This window comes from Macrotis lagotis, chromosome 1, assembly GCF_037893015.1.
Source record: "Macrotis lagotis isolate mMagLag1 chromosome 1, bilby.v1.9.chrom.fasta, whole genome shotgun sequence".
Classification (NCBI taxonomy): domain Eukaryota; kingdom Metazoa; phylum Chordata; class Mammalia; order Peramelemorphia; family Peramelidae; genus Macrotis; species Macrotis lagotis.
In genome coordinates this window covers 666,956,956-666,965,602 of record NC_133658.1, presented here as the reverse complement: position 1 = coordinate 666,965,602, position 8,647 = coordinate 666,956,956, and the positions used below count along the sequence as shown (strand labels likewise).

General features: G+C 35.5%; 1 protein-coding gene across 1 annotated transcript in view; it reads right to left on the bottom strand.

The window, feature by feature from the left end:
- COL5A2 (collagen type V alpha 2 chain) overlaps positions 1 to 3,293 on the bottom strand; it is a 182,149-nt gene extending 178,856 nt beyond the window's left edge. Inside the window, exon 1 of the mRNA XM_074215519.1 lies at positions 2,769 to 3,293. The gene's annotated coding sequence lies outside the window, so the exon portion shown is untranslated. The remainder of the gene's footprint in view (positions 1 to 2,768) is intronic.
- Between the last annotated feature and the right edge of the window lie 5,354 nt (positions 3,294 to 8,647).

Here is an 8,647-nt window from a genome sequence, read left to right as displayed (position 1 = left end):
TGCAAAAACTAAAAAAATCTATATTTTAAATATAGAAGTTTAATTTATGCAAACCATTAAATTTAAGAAAAATAATCTGAACATCTATGATTTATACCTCTATCTCAACTAATAGTTTGATTTGTAACTATAAAAAGGTAGGCCTTAATTTTAGCACATCATTTTCTTTACTCTATTTGAAGATTGCAACTTTTCCTTAAAAACACTACCAAAAGACAATTATTTACTACTAATATCATAGAATAGAAAGTCTGTCAAAAGAGACAGCATGTTTACACTTCAAATTTCTCGTGAAACATCAGGGTCAATAATAGGAAAATACACCTTTAAATCATGAATGGAAAAAACATTTGGAAAAACTGTTTTCACAAGTTGAAACAGAGCTTTCCATTTCAAAAGGGATAAATTTATTGAAAAACTCTTGACTATATTAATTGAATGTCATAGGATCATTTAGTCAGTGTGGACATTTATAAAATATTTTCATTCTTCACCTGTGTCCTATGCACTACTTTTTGATTGAAGAATTTTTGATTGAACAATTCATCCATTTTCTCCTCCCTTAAAACAAAACCTATAGAGTATTTCTAAACTCTGACACTTAAGTGTTGTTAAACAATCCCTGGGGATGTGTATGTGGCATGTCTGAGCAGGGGAAGTCAGAGATTGTAGGGTGTGTGAGCCATGAAGCCATATGCCAAGGCCCCACAGTCAGCCGCTACACCACCAATTAAAACACAACTAAAGGCTCTGATTTCTGACCATCTTTATTTTACTGGTCTAAATCAGATCTTTAAAATTTTTTAAACAAATTCTCTAGGTAGAGATGGAGTTTCTTTTTTTATGATCCTTCTATAATCAGTTACATGGTTTCAATTAAGTGAGATATATGGGAGTTGTCTGGGGTTTTGCTGTCCTGAGAAACCCATTCTGGCATTTATGTAAATCAGCAATTAGGAGATATAAAAACTCTGCTTAGGGTTTAAAAACAGCTACACTGTATTTTTAGCAACATTAGCAGTGTTATAGACTCTAAATTATGGTCAAGGGAAATAACGGTTTAAACTTCTATTTTTTACAAAATGTCTTTCATTGTTCTATTAGACTTGTTCCCATATTCTCAGTAAGCATATGACTGAAAAGTTTAACCCTTTCATCTTAAGATATCAAGTCAAAAGAAGTTACTCAATTGTTCTTTAAAGTCAGCAGAATTTTTATTCCAAATTTTCAGCCTTGTTTTTTGCCACCTTCCCTTTTTGTGGAAGTCTTTTCTATATACTCCCAAGCCTTTCATGATGCTTGTGCCATTACAAAGACACTGCTCATTTACCATTTATAGAATGTCCTATTTTATGACAATCATACAAAATAATACATTCAAGATTGTAGAAAGTGCCCCCTCTATGGGACTCCTCACAGACTGTTGGGTGTTCCCTCCAAGGCTTTCCTTTTCCATTTGACCAACCTACTGATAGAAATGTTCCTTAAACTTTCAGCCCCTGAATTTTCATCTCAGTTCAGAAAAATAATAGTGAAAACGAGAAATAAATAAAAATTGAGCTGTCTAAGGAATTGGCTAATGAATGTAACATAGCTTGCATTTAATTTGGCAGTCTCAGATTTTACAGTCATTTGTGATGGATATCTACAACAAACTATTTGGGGAGCTTAATTGATAGCATATGAAGCTGCCTTCCTGGGAAGGGGGAATTGGAAAGGGACATAGTTTGGGGGAAGCAATGAAGCTTCAGACTTAACAGAAAATTGCAGTTTGACAATCATCGGTCATTATAGTAACATAGAAAAATCCACAGAACTAAAAACCCCAAATGCATCTTCACTTACATGCAGTCAAATTTCCATGCGACATTTGGTAATCATGTGAGACTGATTATCTTAACACAATGTGTACCGGAGGAAATGCTGGCACTTTAAACTCCGTGCCAAGTAAGACATATATACAAAGTATATTTGCTTCCTAACATCCACCATCCTACAGTTACTATCACTGTCCCGATAATCTAGTCAGTAGGGTGGGAAAATACCACTCACTGCTAGAGCAAGCTGGTTTCCATCAATCGCTGTCAGGGAAGCAAACGGGACAACCTCTGTCCTGAAAACAAAAATGAATCTAAGATCTTAAATGAAGAGGGAAAAGAAATAAGAATCGAACACAAGGCAGAGGCACGAATGAAGGCTAGAAAAGCTCCTTGCTGTAGCAAATGTTCCTCTAAACAAAGAATTTTATGAAGCGACTGAAGCTAAGTATTGAGGGGGGAAAGGACTCCACCCTACAAAGTTTCTGCTGCAACTTCTCCCGACTCAAAGAATTCAGATTCGTGCCCAGCCCTGAAGGCAGGGCTGCTCAAAAAGTGCCTTTTTTAGTCCTTTCTTTTGGTTGCAAACTTTCAACTCTTCCCAGTCCGGCAACATGACGCTTCCTAGGGCTTCCCAGAAACAATCCGCACAAAATTGTCCTTCTCTGGGTCTGCATTTGTGGAACAATGCCGCAGGCACTTGGGAGCTGGGGAGCCCAGGAGAGCCCACGCCTTTAGAACCTTCCCGGGTGTCTTCAGAGCAGTTTCCCAGGTATAAAGTTGTCACACACACACACACACCCACCCCAAACAGAACAACACCTCCCCCCCCCCCCCCCCCCCCCCGCAGCCTCATTTACTGGATTCCAGAGGCTAAACATTTCACTTATTATCCGTCCATGCAATAAACACCACAAAAGACTCACACACAAAAGCAAAAGGCGAACTCACCCTCATGGTCTTGGTCCTGCGATTTTATTGAGACAAATTGCCCTAATAAAAAAGTAAGAATGAGGAGAGTTCTTGCTTCCACCCAGTTTGCCATCACGTCTAAATATTAGACATGTGTGTCCTCCTGGGCAGTAAAAAGTGCAAATTGTAAGGTTATTTTAGCACCATGAAGTCAGCTGGGGGATCTTTTCCTTTCAGCACCAACCCCAAGGCAAAAGCTGCAAGCCCCCCTTTTCAGCACCAGCTCCAGCACGGTCTGAGAACACTTTTTTCAAGTGATGCAGCTTTAAATAGGAAGAATGCTGCCTCCACTTCTTTCCTGCCCCTTTTTAGTTTGTTCAGGCTCATAATCATCCAGTCTCTGCCAAGCAACGGTCTGATTGATGGTAAACAACCAAATCAGAACAGGCTTCCCTATGCCTTGAACTTTCCCTTTTACATTTGTTTTAAAACCCTATTCTGCTGCATCTTAAGAGAGATCAAAACTTATTAGAGAAGAGAAAGTATGTATGAAGAAAAGGGGATCGTATTATTAACCACCCAGTCCTATTCTTCCTCCTCAGCCCTCCCTCCAGACACACACACCCTCTCCCCCCCCCCTTCAGCTGAAAAAGTCATTAGCGAAGCAATATGCCACCCCCCTCTAGCTTACTCTTTGATACCTAAAGACCTCCCTCCACCTTCACTTTGCAGGGTCAAACTTTAACCCTTTCTGTGCCTCTAAATGTAGAGCATTTTTTAAATTCTTAATGTCTATTCCTTTTCCTATATTCTGGAAGGGGTAGAAGTATCAGAAATAATACAGATAACTTCCCTTGGTCATAGGATCATAAATATCCAGCTAGTAGGGATCTCAGAGGCTATCTAAACAAACCCCTTCATCTTAAAGATGAAAAAAATTGGAGACAAACTGCATTAAACGATTTGTTCGAGGTCACAGTCAGCAGCAGAAGGGGATTTTAAGACCAAGCCTTCTGACTCCAGAGACATTGCTTGATGTTCACCACCCCTATCTAGATGGAATTTAGATAAGGAACCTACTTTTTTATATTTTTGGTAAAGATTATTACTTTAAAAAAAAGAAACAGAACATTAGTTTATCTTACTTTTTTTTTTAAAAAAAAGGAGGAAGCAGAGAAGCTGCGTTCAAATTCTTGTAATGTTGCACCCTGCCTGTATGGCCTTAATCAAGTCACTTCCTTAGTGATCTTTTTATTTATAAATAAAATAAGGAGATTGAACTCCCTATTTCCTCATGTGTAAATAAAAGATGACTTCCAGCACCAAATTCAACGTGCAGATAAAATAGTGTACCGATCCTAGAAACAGAAGATCTAGGTTCAAATGATGCCTCTTAATTACTATTCTGGGCTAGTACTAGATGATACAGTGAATAGGGCATCAGTTCTTGGAGTCAGGAGGACCTGAGTTCAAATTTGATCACAAACATTTGAAACTCACTAGATGTGTGACCTTGGACAAGCCATTTAACCCCATTTGCATTGCATCCAAGGCCATTTCCAGTCACATCTGTCTCTTCATGACTCCACTTGGGGTTTTCTTGGCAAAGATACTAGAGTATCTCCTGCTCATAAGAAGAAATACCATGAGGTTTTCTCCTCCATGTTCCAAGAAACTTATTAATGAGAGAAATAACCTCATCATCCTATAAGATGTCATTAGCCCTAGTATTCTACTTCATCACTACCCTCTGCTTCTCTGATTGGAAAGTAGGATCATTAATTGATATATAGATATATATATATAATATTTATAAATGATAAACATTTATATATTATAGGGAGAAATTGAAAGCAAAAATATAAGCGTTGGGGACCTCAATTTACCCCACTCAGATAATTCAAAATAAAAAATAAACTGAATAGAAGATTATATTTCTCAGGTGTGCATGATATAGTTATTACAATTCATCTATTACCATATAAAAGGTTTAATATTCTCACCAAAAAATGTAAAAAACAATAAATATTAAGTGAATCTTTTATAGGCTTCAATGCAATAAAAATTACATTTGACAAAGAGCCATTGAAGAATGTGTTAAAAATTAATTAAACCCCACATAAATCATCAGCATTTCAGTATATTACCAATAAAGCACAGCAACAAGAAATAGAAGAGAAATTCCATTTAAAATAACTACAGGTAACATAGAATACTTGGGAATCTTTCTGCCAAGACAAACCCAGAAACTATATTAAAAACAATTACAAAAAAATTACAAAATTTCTTTACAAAAATAAAATCAATTCTAAGAAGTTGGGAAAATGTCACCTGCTCATAGGTAGGCAGAGCTAATATAATAAAAAAATGACAATTCTACCTAAATTTTTATTATTTACTCCATGCCACATCAATCTAACTACTATATTTTATAGAGTTATAAAAGTAATTTTAAAAATTCATCTGGAAGAACAAAAGGTCAAGAGTATCAGGGAAATAAATGGAAAAATGCAAAGGAGAGTGGTCTAGCCCTACAAGATCCTAAATTATATTATGAAGCAGCAATCATCTATTTAGTAATGACTAAGTGAAATAGATTAGGTTCAAAAGAAACAGCAAATGACCATGATAATCTACTTTTGATAAATTCAGAGACTTCAATTGCTATGCTAAGAACTCACCATTTGATTAAAAACTGCTGGGAAAACTAGAAAATAATATGATAGAAACTGGGCATAGATAAGGCCAAAATAGGTGCAGAATTTAGCCATAAGCCAGTGAGGAGAACAAGGAACAGTTTATCTGTTAGATTTATGGAAAGGAGCAGTGTTTATGATCATGAATAGTTTTGATTACATTAAATGAAAAGATTTTTGCATAAATAAAACCAATGCACACAAGATTAAAAGAAGTGTGCTAAGTCAGGGAAAAATTTTTATTGTTAGTGTTTCTGGTAAAAGATTCATGTCTAAAATATATAGAGATCTAAATTAAATTTATAAGAATACAAATTATTCCCAAATTGTTAAAAGATCAAAGCATATGAATAGGCAGTTTTCTGAGAAAGAAATCACAACAACCTATAGTCATATGAAAAAAATTGCTCTGAAGGTGCCACTTTACACCTATCAGACTGGTCAATATGACAAAAAAGCAAAATGATCAATATTGGCGGGGAGGGGGAAAAGACTAATGCATTGCTGGTGGAATTGTAAACTGATCAAATCATTCTGAAGAGCAATTTGAAACTATATCCAAAAGACAATTAAACTGTGCACACCCTTTGATTCAGCAATACCACCACTAGGTCTGATCCCAAAGAGATCATAAAAAAGGGGAAAAGATCTATAGGTACAAAAATATTTCCAGCACCTCTTTTTATAGTGGCAAAGAATTGGAAATTGAGTAGATGCCCATAAATTGGGGAATGAATGAACAAATTATGGTATATGAAAGTGACAGAGTGTTATTATTCTGTAAGAAGTCATGAACAGCATTTTTCATCCAAATAACGTCAGATCTAAATAATTGGAAAAATGTGGCATGTTCATGGTTAGGTCAAGCTAATATAATAAAAATGACAATTCTACCCAAATTAAATTACTTACTCAGTGTCTTACCAAACTACCAAATAATTACCGAACTAGAAAAAATAGTAACAAATGTTATCTGGAGCAATAAAAGGACAAGAATAGCAAGGGAACTGATGAAAAAAATGTAAAGGAAGGTGGCCTAGCTCTACCAGATCTAAAACTATACTATAAAGCAGCAATCATCAAAACTGCCTGGTACTGGTTAAGAACTGGAGTAATGAATCAGTGGATTAGGATAGGTTCAAAAGAATTTCAGTAAATGACTACAGTGATCTACTATTTGATAAACCCAAAGACATTAGCTATTAGGATAAGAATTCACTATTTGACAAAAAATTGGAAAATTGGAAACTAAGCAAAAACTTGGCATAGATCCACATCTTATATCCTTTATCTTTCTGTCAAGGGAAGGGGGGGGGGTGGATGTGGAACTCAAAACCTTACAGAAAAAAGAATGTTGAAAACTTTTTTGTATGTAGTTAGAAAAATAAATAAATTTAAAAATTAATTAGATATTAAATAATTTAGTCCTTTATAATAACTGGATCAAAAAACAAATTACCCAAAACCTACACTATCATATTACAATAGAAAGTGCATCAATTTATGAGGTGTGTTGAGAGAACAAAGCAAGTTGAGAGAACTGAGTCAAATTTTAAAAAAAGCCACTCCCATTTAACAAATGGTCAAAGCATATGCAAAGACAACTGACAGATGAGGAGATCAAAGTAATCCATAGTCATATGAAAAAATTGCTATAAATCATTACTTATTAGAGAAATACAAATTAAAGCTTCTCTGAGGTATCACCTCATACCTCTCAGACTGGCCAATATGACCAGAAAGGATAATGATCATTGTTGGAATGGTTGTGGGAAATCTGGGACACTATTACATTGTTGGTGGAGCTGTGAACTCATCCAACCTTTCTGGAGAGAAATTGGGAACTACACCCAAAGGGCAATAAAAATGTGTATATGCTTTGATCCAGCAATACCACTACTGGGTCTATACCCTGAAGAGATGATGAAAAAGGGTAAAAACATCACTTGTACAAAAATATTCATAGCAGCCCTGTTTGGCAAAGAATTGGAAATCAAGTAAATGTCCTTCAATTGGGGAATGGCTTAGAAAACTGTGGTATATGTATGTCATGGAACACTATTGTTCTATTAGAAACCAGGAGGGATGGGAATTCAGGGAAGCCTGGAGGGATTTGCATGAACTGATGCTGAGTGAGATGAGCAGAACCAGAAAAACACTGTATACCCTAACAGCAACATAGGGGTGAAGATCAATCTTGATGGACTTGATCATTCCATCAGTGCAACAATCAGGAACAATTTGGGGGGTGTCTGCAATGGAGAATACCATCTGTATCCAGAGAAAGGACTGTGGAGTTTGAACAAAGACCAAGGACTATTGCCTTTAATTTAGGAAAAAAAACCCAGATATCTTATTTGCTGATCTTGCTATCTCTTATGAGATAGCTAGGCAATTATTAAGTATCTGAGGCAGGATTTGAACTTGGGTCCTCCTGACTAAAGGGCTGTTGCTCTGTTGCTCTATCCACTGTGTGATCTAGCTGCCCCTGTTGTTTTTAACAGCTGTAAAGATAATGACAAAAGATGGAGTTTTGAGGACCTAATTGATCCTACGGATTGTACTTATAGTTAATGTCACCTTTGTAAATATCATGCTGCAACTAAGTAAACATTGCAAGATAACATCCAATATTTATGAATATTGAATTACAAATATATGGATTTTATTGTCCCCAATTACATAATGATGGGTACCATAAGTGGGTGTCACTTGGATGTATAATTGTACAACAGAAAGTTGTGTCAACTTGAGTGGTGTATTAAGAAAACAAAGCATTAGGAATTTAATGAAACCTGTTTGCATGGATATTTTTAATTGAAGGAAATTGTAAAATTGTAAAAATGTCTGTGATATCCTAAACACTGATTCATTGAAACAGAAAGTGGACTAAAAAGTCACAAAGTAACATGTTATTGGAAAACATATTTCTCAATGTTGATGTAACAAACATTAATTTACTCTTAGAACAAACAAAAAACCTTGAAACAAAATTAATGATAAAGATGTTAACCTTGATAGTAATCAGAAAATCTGGAATTTGATCTTATGACCAAAATGGAAATGATCAACTTAAATGTTTTATTGCTGTGGGGTAAATTCCTACAATGAGTATTTAAAGATGGAAGGCACAGGAGTGAGGAAGAAATGACATCTGAGAAAATCAAATTAAGGGGCAAGAGAAGAATATTCTAGAAGAAAGGAAAAGGGAGAAGTAGAATG